At 43.7% G+C, this 14,456-nt stretch overlaps 1 protein-coding gene across 15 annotated transcripts in view; it reads left to right on the top strand.

The window, feature by feature from the left end:
* Nucleotides 1-719: 719 nt before the first annotated feature.
* The window catches only part of ARAP2 (ArfGAP with RhoGAP domain, ankyrin repeat and PH domain 2), a 205,291-nt gene continuing 191,554 nt past the window's right edge, over nucleotides 720-14,456 (top strand). For 11 of the 15 annotated variants that reach the window (XR_004971294.1, XR_004971293.1, XR_004971298.1 and 8 more), the window contains exon 1: nucleotides 1,191-1,345. The gene's annotated coding sequence lies outside the window, so the exon portion shown is untranslated. Of the gene's footprint in view, nucleotides 740-1,190; nucleotides 1,346-1,516; nucleotides 2,020-11,397; nucleotides 11,461-14,456 lie in introns of those variants that run through there. The other 4 variants (XM_036330938.1, XM_036330928.1, XM_036330947.1 and 1 more) reach the window with 4 other exon arrangements.

The raw sequence follows: 14,456 nt of genomic DNA, 5'->3' as shown, positions 1-14,456 counted from the left end.
TCAGCCAGTGGCAGTGGTTGAGTCTCAACCTATGAACCAGGAGGTCACTGTTGGATTCCTGGTCAGGGCACCTGCCTGGTTATGGGCTCCTTCCCCAGTGGGCAGTGTGCAGGAGGCAGCCAATCAATGGTTCTCTCTCATCAGTGATGTTTTTTTCTTTCTCTCCCTTCCTCTCTGAAATCAATAAAAATATAACAAATAAATAAATAAAAATGAGGACTTGACCTTTGAACTCATGGCAAACAAGTGGATTTTAGAAACTCTGGTACTGGGGGTGGGGGGTGGAGGGGGAGCAGCACAGATTTTTTTGTTGTGTTTGTTTTTGACCCTTTATTTGTTTTTGCTGCCTCCTTATGATCACTTCAAGAGCTCTAACAATCTCAGGTGCGGGCAGGACTGGGGCATGGTGGTCTCTCCTCTCTCGAGCAGAAGTGAGGAAAGGGGAATTTAGAATTCAGCGGAGTTTCTAAAATCCTCTGTTTCTCAGGGGGGAGCGTTACAATCTAAATTGAACACCACGTTAAGTCTGTAATGCTCTGTCTGCTCTGGCAAGTTGCTCTGCGTTCTCAGACTCACTCACCAGAAAATGGGGATCATCACCCCTTCCCTGCAGGGCTGACTTGCAGGACAATCCTATGTAATGGGCCGGCTTACGTGTTGGCACGGGGCGTGGTGAACAGATCCCGGGCCCACGGAATGCACCTTGACTGGGAGCAGCCTGGGAAAGTGAGAGCCTTAGGTGAGTGTCAAGTTCGGGAAACGCTGAGGCCACCTGGCCAGTGCCGGAACCCGAATGATCAGGGGTGGGGAGGTGCCGCCCGGCTGCCAAGCCCCCTCGCCCAGCAGGCCGTCTGCAGACACCCACCGGCTGGCCGGAGCGGGGGAGCGGTCCCGGGCATCCTCCTCCCGGGCGATCTCCACCCCGGGACGCGCCCTCGCAGCCGCCCCGGCCCCGCGGGTCGGGAGCCCGGAGCCGAGGTGCGCCAGGTGCGCGGGGGGCCAGGCGCGGCCAGGTCGCTGCGCACTGAGTCAGCCGCCCAGCTATGCCGCCCAACCAGGACGGCCGGCTCGGCCGCCCCCGCCGCTGAGCCCGTGCCGCCCCCGCCCCCGCCCCCGCCGGCCGGGAGGAAGCGGCCGCGGCGCGGCGCCGAGCGGGGCACCTGGGCCGGGCGCCGAGGCGGGCGCGGCGCTTCCGGAGCTGCGCGCTCCCCGCGCTCCCGCCTCCAGGTGCGGCGGCCGCGGCGCCGGCGGGTGACAGCGCCGCCCGCGTGGCCGCCGTCCGGGCTGCAGACGCCGCGCGGGCAGCCGGCGGGACGGGAGGAGGCCCTGCGCCGGGGACCGACGGGTGAGGACCCTGCGAGCCGCGGGGAGAGGCGCGGCCCTCGGGCTCCCCCCTCCCCGCCCGCCTCGCCTCCCGAGCCTGGCGGCCCTCGCGCCAGGCGAGTGCCGGGGGCCCCGGGGTGGGCTGGGCGGCGTGGACCGGGCCGGGGTGGGAGGACCGTCTCGGGGTGGGTCTGGGCTTTTGGGTACTTTTTTTCGGGTAAATTTCCAGGACGCCTAGGGCTGGACTCTGGTTTCAGCCCCGTGGATGGCGTTCCCGCGTGTGGGCGTCTAAAAGGAAACCAGAAGCGGGAACGGGATACAGAAACCCACTTACTCGGGCGCGTTGGCCCGGGCGGGTGACCATCCGGACAGTTAGACTCTCCCTTCATTCCCCCGCCTCCGAAGGGACATACACGGAGAGGAGGCGCCCCGGAGCGAGTTTCAGGCACCAAGTGATTTCCTCGGTGGAGATGATGAGTTTGCGCTGATCTTCCAGCTCCCCCGCATCCTGCTCCTGGTGCGCGGGGGACGGCAGGCCTGTAAATACACGCTCATGACTGTCATCTGACTTCACCTGCCGCCGCCGCACACCTTGCGCGGCGACCTGTGGGCAGTGAGTGGACCAGATTGATCTCGCGCCTCTACTGTGGGAGGCAGGTCTCTTGGGGGGGATGGGTGTCCATCTCATTTCGAAAAGTAAGTTCATCCTGGTTTGTTTCTTAAACGCTTGCGCTCTCCTCCTGGCAGCGATCTGGAGTTGCTTTGCTGTTTGGCTGTGGGGGAAAGCGTCGTGAAGTTAGATTGTGAACTATAACCTTGGGTAAATTAGTGGAAAATGGAAGCTGGTGTGTGTGTGTGGAATCCTGTGTTAGGCTCTTGCAAGTTTGTACGGTGATAGCAGCACGTTGACATTTTATTTTCTGCATGTTTGTCCTTGAAGTAGGCTTCTTTTGGTTTCTTTAAAAAAAGTGTCCTGAAACAGGAACTATTTTTAAAATTACTTTTAATCGGATGTCATTGTGATGACCAATAATAGTATTGTACTTACAAGCTCAGTATTGATTTTCCCGCACTTAAGCACTCTACACCCCAGAGGATTTGTGGAACGTTGCCCACAAGTAATTGGAAGATGAAGTTATGGCTTTTTTTTTTTTTTTTTTTTTTTTTTTTTTTAAAAAAAAGGAAGCTAACTCTTTTAGGAAAAGAGAGATAAATACCCTTAAACTTTTAGTGATGACTTTCATGCACTTACAAGAGAAATATTGAGGGAAAATTCTCAGGACATTACACTGTTTAACCATGTTTTAAAAAGAAAGAAAAAGTAAAATGGGTCATGGAACTAGGCTAGAGTTTTAAAGTGGAAATATCTCCTTGGCTCCTTTTTAAACATACAGGGTGGGGCTGAAGTAGGTTTACAGTGGTTCATATGGAAATTAAGACAAGACTTAATAAATAATAATACAAAAATGAATTCTGTGTTGCCGTACTCACAACTGTAAACCTACTTTTGCCCACCCATGTATATTAAACACACATAATATATCTTAACACCGGGAGTGTTTTATGTGGAGTTGTCATTAGTACTCAAAGATTTATTTAAAATACCTGGAGGGTCAATCAAAGGATTTAAACTTATGTATGAGGGCCTATATGTGTTTGTGTTTTTTCCTTCTGTAAGCCTGTTGAATTTTATGTGTTGTCCATGAAAGGAGAAGCTGGTGGTACATTTAAAAATATATATATTTCTGTTGATTTCAGAGAGGAAGGGGGAGAGAGAGAGAGAGAGGGAGAAACATCCATGATCAGAGAGAATCATTGATCAGCTGCCTCCTGAAAGCCCCCTACTGGGGATTGAGTCCACTACCTGGGCATGTGCCCTAACCTGGAATCAAACCATGGCCTCCTGGTTTACATAGGTCAGTGCTCAAGCACCGAACCACACCAGCTGGGCTGATGGTACATTTGAAAATAAATTTGTAATCATCTATTACTAAAACTTCTTATAATAGTGTGAGGCTCACAGATATTCAATTAATAATTTCCAATTTAACTACTCTTAGTTATTGTGGTTAAATATAGGATTCATTTTATAATGAATTGCTATTTTCTTATAAACTCTGAGACTATGAAGGTTTAAAAACCTGCTTAGATGGAAAACAGTATGGAGTTTCCTTAAAAAATTAAATATGGAACTGCCATTTGACCCAGTGATCCCACTTGTAAAAATATATCCTAAGAAACCCAAAATACCAATCAGAAAGAATGTATGCGCCCCTATGTTCATAGCAGCCCGATTTACAATAGCTAAGATCTGGAAACAGCCCAAGTGCCCATCAGCAGATGAGAGGATAAAAAAGCTGTGGTACATTTACACCATGAAATACGATGCAGCAGTAAAAAAGGCTCTCTTCTCCTTTGAGGCAGCATGGAGGGGCCTGGAGAGTATTAATGACAAGCGAAAGAAACCAGTCATAGAAAGACAAGTATCACATGATCTCATTCATATGTAGAATCTAATGAACAAAATAAACTGATGAACAAAATAGATCCAGAGGCAGAAACATGGAGCAGACTGTTCAATCTCAGAGGGAAGGTGGGGGTGGGTGGGTGGGTGGGAAGAGGTCAACCAAAGAACTTGTATGCATTTATGCATAACCCATGGACACAGACAATAGGGTGGTGAAGGCCTGGGGCGGGGCATGGGAATAGACTAGAAGGGGTCAATGGGGGAAAGAAGGGGACATACATAATACTTTTAACAATAAGGATTAAAAAAAATAAAAGCCTGCCTAGGATTCTGGGTTATAGACCTCATGATATCAAAGAAGGTATTTCTTCTTTTGCTACTTTCTACCCCATGTCCCTGCAACTTGGAGAAAGTTTGGTGAAAGATGCTATGAAAATGCTAAGATAGACATTGCTTTTAAAGCCTTATTTTAACAAGGCTCGCCGCCCCCTCCTCCCCACCCCCCCCACCCCCCCCAGTTATTTATTGACTCATTGGATCCAATCTTTTCATTACTCTAAACAGAGGGATTTAAAAAATTCTCCGTGAAATATTCATTAGGTAGAGAGAACTTGTTATTATTAATGTTGGAAATATTTCGTAGCTTTGACAAGGAGTGATTGATGAGAGATTAAAGGCTAGGAGATGTCTTCTCATCTTTTTTTTTGTGAAGTCCTAGACCCCTGTAGTTGATTATTTCAGGTTTCTTTTAAGCATTAGCTGCCGGGGTCCGGCCCCAGCAGGTCCAGGGGTCCCCAAAGGTGTGGACGGAGTCGGCGAAGAAGGAATGACACGGAGACAGCGTTCAGTTGATCAGCAGCCTAGCCAGGATCTCCAGCCAGGATCTCCAGCCAAGTTCTGGTCTGGATCTCCAGAGAGGTTCTGTGTCCATGTTCTCTTGTTAGGTTCTCCAGGTTCTCCAGCCAGGTTCTGTAGCCATGTTCCCTCACTAGGTTTTCCAGTCAGGTTCTGTCCAGGTTCTCCAGCCAGGTTCAGTCACCAGGTTCTAGTCAGGTTCTCTTGCCAATTTCTGTAGTCAGGTTCAGTCCAGGATCTTTTGCCATGTTCTCTCGCTAGGTTCTGTCTCTAGGTTCTGAGGCCAGTTTCTGTCCAGGATCTTTTGCCATGTTCTCTCCAGCGAAGTTCTTCTGTCTCTAGAGAACGTTCTGTGTAGGTTCTGTGCCTCCTGGTTCTGTCTTCTAAGTTCTGTCTTCTAAGTTCTGTGTTCTAAGTTCTGAGACTTGCTGTCTTGTTACAACTGTATTTATACCAGTTGATTCAATCCTATCAATCTCTATTACAAAGGTTAGGGCGTTTCTTATCTCCATTCCAGGGAGTAAAGATTATGTAGCTTAAGCATGATTGTTCGTAGTTAAAGTGATTAATTACCCGCCTGGCACTTAGTTAAGAGGTTTTATTCCCTCCCTAACTTCAGGGGAAAATCCCTACCTGGGGAAACAACCTTTCTCAGAGACCTTGGTTAAAACACATAGTGCCAAGAAGGTGAGCAAACATGTTAAGAACAGTATGCCATATATGCCAGGTCCCTTGAAACAGCAAGCATGGACCGGCTCCCGGCAATTAGCCAGATTAAATATTTAATGATGGGTAAACCATTTTGCTTATTTCCTTAATTCACTAACAGTTAATGATACTCTCTTCACATGATCTTTTCTAGTTAGAAATTTGGTCTGTGAATTTTGTTACAGTTTTGACTCAGCATAAACGTACTTCCTTACTTATGCCATGGAGGAAACAAAGGAGTCCTGATCTGGGTTGAAGAAATCATCTTGAGCAGCTTCAGGGATAAAACTACTAGAGGAGAAGTGGGAAGAATGATGTTTCTATATTATACCATTTGCGTACAGGGGTGCATGGGTAGGTGAGGGAATACTCAGGGAAGGAATACGCAAATAGTGCATCTGCCTTCGTAGCTCTCACAAAAAAGGGTTGCAGAGGGACTGTTACGTCACATAGCTTTAGGAAGAGAATGGTTTAAGCCTTTGGAGTTGGAGAGATAGTCAAGAAAGAGCAAAAGGGAAGTATTGTCTCCATGCTGATGACCAGGAGACTTGGACTTGCTGGGCTGGTGATGGTTGAAAGTGGTTGCCAAGATGCGTTCACAGTATCTTGATGAAGTTCAGAATTTTTAGTCCGCCCTTGAAGGCCCTTCATCGCCACGTCCAGCTTCCTTTTCTGGCATCACCTTTTATTGAACTCTTGGTCCCCCCCAGGTACTCCCATCTGCTTGCTATTGCCTGCAGGCATCTTCTTCCTCTTTGCCCTCTTTATAGCATTCCTTCTACCCAGATGCTTCTGTCTCCTTTTTGCTACATTTTTTTCTGCACATCTTGCAGCTCTCCTCTATCGCTGCTCCTTCATTGAGCACTCCATCCTCGAGGATCAAATTACTGCATATTTCACTTATATTCAGGAAGCTGATTGGAGATTTGAGAGTTCCTCTGGCACTCATGAAAGATGTTAGTGCTACTTCCCTGTACTAAAAAAATAAAAAAAAATACTTAAAATGTAAACCATGTGAAAGTCAAGGTCACATAATTTGATTTTTCTTCTTATTATTTAAGTGCTATTTTGGGTACATCAGAGTCTTCCAATTTTTGGTACTCCTTCTGCATTGGTACTTTTCGCTGTAGTAAGGAACTGACTGTTCATATGCATGCTGTTTTCCTTTGGTCATGTCCAATCTACCCTTTTTGTTTTAAACTCTTTGAGAGAAGACATTGCATCTTTACTTTTTTTTTGTAGAACTTTAACACACTGTTCTCAAATGAGATAAATAGGTGCTGTTATCTTGAACTGCAAATATTTCCCACTATTATCTTGGAGAGAGTATATTGTGTACCTTAAATATTTATGGAATGAATAATTATAAATAAATGAATCAATAAGTTGGGAGACACTTGCTGAGATATCCTCTTTTCCTAAGAAAAAAAAAGAGACTTTGACAATTACAGAACCACTAGGAATAAGCCCTCAAATTCAGTTGGAAAAGAGGTCAGGGTGCTATTTATAAATGCAGAGAGAGGAAACGGTTCACAGTAGGCTATTTTGAAACATCTGGTTGTTAGTCTAAAAATGCAGCTCAAATTCAGAGGAATGGTGGGGTACACATTTGTATTAAATTTTCAGATTTAAAAATATGTATGTATGAAAAGGACACATATTTTAAGTGTATATTTTGAAATCTTTTTATTGAAGTATAATGATCATGCTAGCTTTGATCTGAGTAAATTAAACATTACAGCTATTTTCATTGTAGCATGCACTGAAATAGAGTCCCGACAAATATGTGCCTATGTTCATATCAAGGGTTCTCAGGGGGTCTGATTTCTCTTCTTCCTGCTGGATGTGGCCAGATTGCAGAGGGGGTGGGAGGGGGCTGGCACTGGGCAGAGGGAGCTGTCCAGGTGTCCGGGGCACGCAGCTGGAAGGCCTCCATAGTGATGCAGGCTTCCACTTATTATTACTTTTAATTATCCCCACTTCTGCTCTTGTAGGAACTTGGGAAGATGAAATCTTTCTCTGGTTGCCCAAGATTTATGGCTCTACTTTAAAGATCTTTAATGGAAAACAAGTCTCAAACGTTAGCCAATTAACTTAAAACCTAGGTGGACAGCTTGAAAGAGAAGCTTCGGGAAGCTAAGGAGATTATCAACCATGTAGCTATTGAGATACCTAAAAACTCTAACCTACGTACTACTTCCGCCACTAATAGCTTCTCATAACAAGTAAAGGAATTGCCTTTTCTGGCCTTCACCGGATGTGGAAGTGGGCATGGAGTTTTAGATTTCGAAAGAGTTGTATTTTTTAGGTAACAGTAAATAAAATAATCAAAACAGAACGTAGAACAATCGTTTCCCTTTGATCCAAGCCATGAATGCTTTTGCCCAGAGACTGGCTATTTCCAACCTCAGCAATGCTTGTTAGTTGCCAGGGTCTGTTCTAAGACCTTTATGTATATTTACTCATTTCATTCTCAAAACAGTCTGTGTTGTAGGCACTGTTGTCATCCCTGCTTACACATGACAACAGTGAGGCTCAGAAAAATACAGGAACTTCCCCAAGGCCCTGCAGCTGGTACACGGGCAGAGCTGGGATCACTGATAATTACTGTGCTCTGTGTCCCAAGTCTAAAGTCTTCAGTAAGATCATCGTTTTCACTCTAACCACATCTGTATTTTGCTAAATTAATAGAACTGTGTTTACTACTGCGTTAGGTGCTTTGTAGGTTTATGAGAAGAAGAATTTACAGTGTTATTTAAAAGGACTGTAATTTTACTAGGCAGGCAGAAGAGGACTAGTCAAACCAAGTCCAATAATTTATTATGAATATGACCAACTGCAGTATTGTATACAACAGATGAAGTAATAATAAGAATAGCCAACTTTATAATTCATGTCAGTTATTGTTATGTATATACCCTACATATTTCACTTGTTTAATCCTAATAGAAATCCTATTAGATCTGAGGAATATTGTCCTCATTTGACAGATAAGGAAACCGAGCTCCCAGGAAGTTAAACTGTCTAACCAAGGTGCACAGTTAACAAGTGGGAAGGCCAGATTGGAATTCAGGCAGCCTGACTCCAGAGCATTTTGCTCCCTCCCTGTAGTGTGGACTAGGTAGAATTAATGAGGAATTAAGGGGAATGGAATAGGTAGGGAAGATTCATGGATGTGGCGGAACACACTTATGACACTTGAATTGCCCCCAAAGGAAAGAAAAAAGCCAAGGTATGTACAGAGAGTTCCTTTTGTATGAAAGCTGAAATGTTGGCCAGAATCTTCCCAGTGGTAGGCAAACTGCGGCTCTGCAAACTGTGGCTCTCGAGCCACATGCGGCTCTTTGGCCCCTTGAGTGTGGCTCTTCCACAAAATACCGATTTCTGCGTATGGGCCACGAAGTTTCAATCGCACTGTATGTGCGCGCCCACACGTGGTATTTTGTGGAAGAGCCACACTCAAGGGGCCAAAGCATGTGACTCGCAAGCCACAGTTTGCCGACCACGGTCTAGTCAATCTCCCTATCTCCTTATTGTGGTAAAAATACATATAGTAGTGAACTGTTTTTAGGTGTATAGTTCAGTAGTGTTACGTATGTTTACACAGTTGTGAAACAGATCTCCAGAACTTTTTCATCTTGCAGAACTGACCCTCTCTATCCTTTAAACGCCCCTGGTAAACACCATCTACTTTCTACTTCTATGAATTTGACCAGTTTATATATCTCATGTAAGTAGAATCAAACAGTATTTGTCCTTTTTAGATTGGCTTTGTTTATTTAGCCTAATGTCCTCAAGGTTCATCCATGTTAGTAGCATATTGCAGAATTTCCGTCCTGCTTAAGTATGCATGGTATTCAATTGTGTATGTATAGCACATTTTGTTTATCCATTCATCCATCAACACTTCCATTCCCTGTCTTCCTTTGCATCACATTTCCAGTTAAACCTTTGCAACCACGGTTAAGTACCTTTTGAAACAATGCTTTAATACTTTCTGTTCTAGTCAAGCAGTTGTTTTGTTTTGTTTTTTCACCCCATCACCATTGACTGCTCTGGTGAGCAGTGAAATCTTTGGCTGTATTTGATGATTTTATTTTGGTTTCATACTATTGTACTTACTGTATCAGTTGTCCTACATAGTTCTTTCTGCAATCGTAGACGCAAAATAAATTTTAATAAACTAAATTATGTGTTAATATTTCTTTATACAGTAATTTCAAAGATGTTCTCCCTTAATTTATTCATTGGCTCTTAAATCTCAAACAATTAAATGCAAATGAATGTAGGCTCCCATATTTAACCACTTACATGTACTTATATACTCACAAACAAATTGAAAAAGTATATAAAACTTGAGCTTGTACCTTAGCTGGTTTGGCTCAGTGGATAGAGCGTCAGCCCATGGACTAAAAGATTGTGGGTTCAGTTCTGGTCAAGGGCACCTACCTGATCCTCAGCCTCCCATGTGTGAGGCAACCAATCGATTTCTCTCTCACACAACGATATTTCTTCCTGTCCCTTCCCTTCCTTTCCACTCTCTCTAAAAATCAATGGAAAAATATCTTTAAGTGAGGATAATTAACAGCAACAATAAAAACAAACAAACAAAAAACTGGGGCTTGCACGACCTAGTATATTTAAGTAGCATTTCTTTAGTGACTATAAGTACTTAGCTAGACAGAGGAGATAAAAAATATGAAGTCTTTCGTATCCCTCTACTGTTAAATAAGTTGTATAGTCTTAGGCAGCATAGGCGGTGAAGTCTGACTCTTAGAGTTCTGGCTCCACTGTGTGGCTTTTGGCATGAGACTCCGCCTAAGGCAGCTCTGAGGATTATGGGAGATCCTCCACAGATGGTTTGTTAACACTCCACAAACATGGCTATTATTATTAGCAATAAAATTCTGAGGGAGAATGAAAGAGGATGGACGTGTTTTCATGGATGGAAAGTACTAGTAATCAAGGTAGAGAAATTGGAGGCGGAGGAGGTCAGAGCACAGGAAGTGGAGGTGGCCACAGTGGAGAGTGATGGCCAGATTGAGAAAACTGGACTTCCTGTCAGGGGTTTGATGAGCGTATGTTGCCCCAAGCTAATGTAGGTGAGTGGAAGGCAGAGAGGAGGGACATTAAATGACCAGTTTTACCATGTTCTGGGGACTGAGCACTCTGAGTAGAACAATAAGTTAGGATCCTTGACCTGTGACCTTTTGCAATTCACTATATACTATGGGATGGAGTAATATGACAACAAGTATATTTTCTCCAAACCACTTCCTATTCTGCATGGCTGTGGGGAACAAAGGAGAACGTGTTGTTTTTATGAATACTTAGAGTTGAATATGTTGGTATTAAACAGTGGTTTTGCTTGATGTGCAAATACCATGATACCTATTTCTCGTGATTATATTCTGTGCGGATGCAAAGGTGGAATTCTGTTAAGATCTGTAGCCTGAACTAGTTCAGCAAGTTATCCATATGGAGTGAGCCCCCTAATTTTTATTCTCCACAACAAGTTTATTAGCAATTTAAAGGCAGGGGCACATCTCTTACCTATAGTGCCAGGCACCGTACGGGGGTGATTAGTTGTAGAGAATTGGAGGAGTAAAAATGGTATCTGAAGGATGTCATAAATCACCTTTCCTGTCTGCTGGTGCCACGCAGCCTTTATGACCAGCAAAGCATTTTCTTTCACATTTTTGGATTTCCCCCGGGAGGTGGTTCCAACTCTATTGAGAACCATCTCATTGTATTCTGGCAGACAGTAAACTCTCATTGTTCTTGCAGTCTGTAAGACTTGTATTGATAACATTATAAAGTTGCACTATTCATGTGGCAATTTAATATATTTTTATATGTTTTTTTCCTGAGGTTCCTTTCAGTCCTGTGGTTCTGTGATTATTAAACCTATTATTTTGACACAGCTGCAGTTTTGAAAGTCTCCAAGGTTATACTTCTGATTTTAAAATGGTGTGCTTTTTAAAAAATGGATTAAACTTATCAGCTAATTCAATTGTACTGTGTTAATTTTTCCTTCCCATAAGAGATTGGAGTCAAGCACAGGTGATTCCAGAAGTTATCAGCACTGAATAATTAATGACCTTCTGGTAAGAGACCCCGTGGTTTTACACTTTTCTTTCCTAGCTCAACTAAGGGAAATGACAAAATTCCACTGGTAATGGCTGGGGGTTGGGGGCTGGGGATGTGGGGGAGGGGAGTAGATCATTGTGGTGGTTTTCCTTACTTTGGGGCATTGGGACAGGGAAGGCTCTCCCAACCCATGAGATTTTTAAAAATCCCATGAATGGTTTGTATGTTCCAGCTGCCCTCCTGCCAACCCCCAGCTCCTGATTTGATATCTCTTTGTGGTTAGATGGATTGGAGAAATCTGTATTTGAATCCTGTTCCTGCTCCTGAGAATTTTGGTTACCTACATAGACAAAACTTTAAAACTATGTATGCTTGCCACGTTTCATCTTAAATTTCCTCAAAGCTGGGAAGAAGTTATTCAGCAAACATTTATTGAGCACCTGCTATATGCCTGACAATGTTCAAACTTTAGGGCTAGAGCAGAGAACAGTAGACAAGATCCTTGCTCTCTTGCAGCAGTCCAAAGATGTCAGGTAGTAACAAATACCATGGATGTAGGTAGCAAGGGTAAGGAGCAGGGAGGCACAGGCATGCTTATATACATAGGAGGATTAGGGAAGGCCGCTCTAAAGGGGCCCATTTGAGCAGAGACCTACTAAGGTGATGTAGTGAGCCATGAGTTGTGAGTATATGTTGAGGAGACAGATTTGAAAGAGATGCAAGGACGAGAGGTAAGGTCATGAGGTGGGAATAGGACTGAGACCAACCTGGTGGCGATTGAATGATGGAGGGGGAAAGCCAGAGAAAGTTAGGAAGTCTCAGGGAGTGACTTTCATTATCAAATATATCATCTGGCTGCTATACTGAGATATACTGTGGGGAAGGAGTCGGGGTAGGAGACCAGGATAGAATCAGGGCTATCAGCCAGGAGGCTATTGCAATGGTATGAGATAGAGAAGATAATGGTGTGGACTAGGATGTGAGCAGGGCAGGTGGTGAGAAGTAGCTGGTTCAGGATATAGTTCCGAGGTAGAGCTCAGTAAGGTAATAAGATCATGTTTATTAGTGATGTTGCAAGCCAGGCATGTAGCAGGTGCTCCTGAATGCTACTTCCCTTCTACTCAGGATAGGATGGGCAGATGCACAACCACGTCTGCCATGCCAACTCTTTGTATGCTCTTTAAACATGTTCTACATGTACATCACGCACTAAGTTTATAAACAAGTAATTTGACTGGAATTTATTGGGCAGTTTATAAGGGCTGGTCATCATCTTGGAGGAGTTATTAGTTTATAATAGGCTAAGAAAAAGTAATTACAACTGCAAACAGTTACTTAGCATTTGTTGTGTGCAGTTGGTGTTGGAAATCCTTTACGACAGCCCTGTGAAATAGAACTATTATTATTCTCACTTTCCTGATGAGGAAACCAAGGCACAGAGAAGTCAAATACTTGTTCCAGTTCACAAAACTTAAAACTGGAGAAATTGGGATTTGACCCAGGTTTTTCAGTTCCAACATCTTGGCTTTTGTATTATCCCACTTCTGTAGGTTACTATTAAAAGACTAAAATGTAATTTAATCCTCTGAAGTAAATGCTGTGGGAATATAAAGAAGAGGGTTTATTTCTTGTTCGGTAGAAACCTTGTGAAAGAAATAGCATTTGAGTTAGACTTCAAAGAATGGGAAAGATTTCAGTTGTGGGAAGATAATGACTGTAGTGATGAAAAGAAATAATTATAATGATGGAAATGAATGTTTGCTAAGCACTTACCATATGCCAGCAATTTTCAACCTTTTTCATCTCATGTTACAGGTATACTAATTACTAAAATTCTGCGGCATACCAAAAAAAACCTTTTTTTTTTTTTCTGATCTGACAAAGTATAGGTATTCTTTTGATTGATTTATAAAAATAATAATAATAGTAATTACCTACCCTTTTTTCTCCATAGTGACCTTTTAAAAAGTCAGTTGCCTCCCTAGCTGGTTTGGTTCAGTGAATAGAGCGTGGGCCTGTGGACTAAAGGGTCCCGGGTTCTATTCTGGTCAAGGGCACATCCCAGGGTTGCGGCTTAGTCCCCAGTAGGCGGTGTGCAGGAGGCAGCCAATCAATGATTCTCTCTCATCATTGATGTTTCTATCTCTCTCCTTTGAAATATATATATGGCGTAATATGCTAATTAGACCAGACAGCTGAACAACCTTCCAGACGTCCTTCTGGATGACCTTCTGGGCGAAGCCAGGGCTTCGAGGGCTGGCTGAAGCTGCGAGGGGCTGCGATGGCCAAGCCCCTTGCACGAATTTCATGCATAGGGCCTATAGTATACATACACACACACACACACACACACATATATATATAGTCAGTTGCCTATACTTGAATATAAGGATTTCTGGTACCAAGAATTAACCAATCACATGCAACCTTGTTATGTGATGTGACCAGTAAAATGGAACTCTATTAAATGACCTACATACTTATGGTTCAAGACAGGGCATTCACAATAGATGGCTATTGTGTTCACCGTTGTCACTTTTTTATTTGATAGTGTAAGGTAGTGGTCGGCAAACTACGGCTCGCAAGCCACATGCAGCTCTTTGGCCCCTTGAGTGTGGCTCTTCCACAAAATACCGACTTCGGTGCATGGGCCATGGAGTTTCAATCGCACTGTACATCCATGCCCACACGTGGTATTTTGTGGAAGAGCCACACTCAAGGGGCCAAAGAGCCACATGTGGCTCGCGAGCCGCAGTTTGCCGACCACGGGTCTAAGAGAAAAGAGGTCAGTGCCCATGACTAAATAGTCAGTTATTGCATGCTTTAAGAATTCTTATGGCACATGGGTTGAAAATCGCTGTCATATACTAAGCACTATTTTAACACTTACAGATAGATTATCTCATTTAATCTTTACCAGTGCTGAGGTACTTTTGAGTGTTTCCATCTTATGGTTAAAGAAACTGACAGACAGGTATGTGCCTGTGTTATCACTGGTAGAAAGTGGGGGAGG

This window comes from Myotis myotis, unplaced genomic scaffold (assembly GCF_014108235.1).
Source record: "Myotis myotis isolate mMyoMyo1 unplaced genomic scaffold, mMyoMyo1.p scaffold_m19_p_1, whole genome shotgun sequence".
In the NCBI taxonomy this organism is placed as follows: domain Eukaryota; kingdom Metazoa; phylum Chordata; class Mammalia; order Chiroptera; family Vespertilionidae; genus Myotis; species Myotis myotis.
Note: the sequence above shows the minus strand (reverse complement) of the source record. Positions and strands in the feature narration are given on the sequence as shown.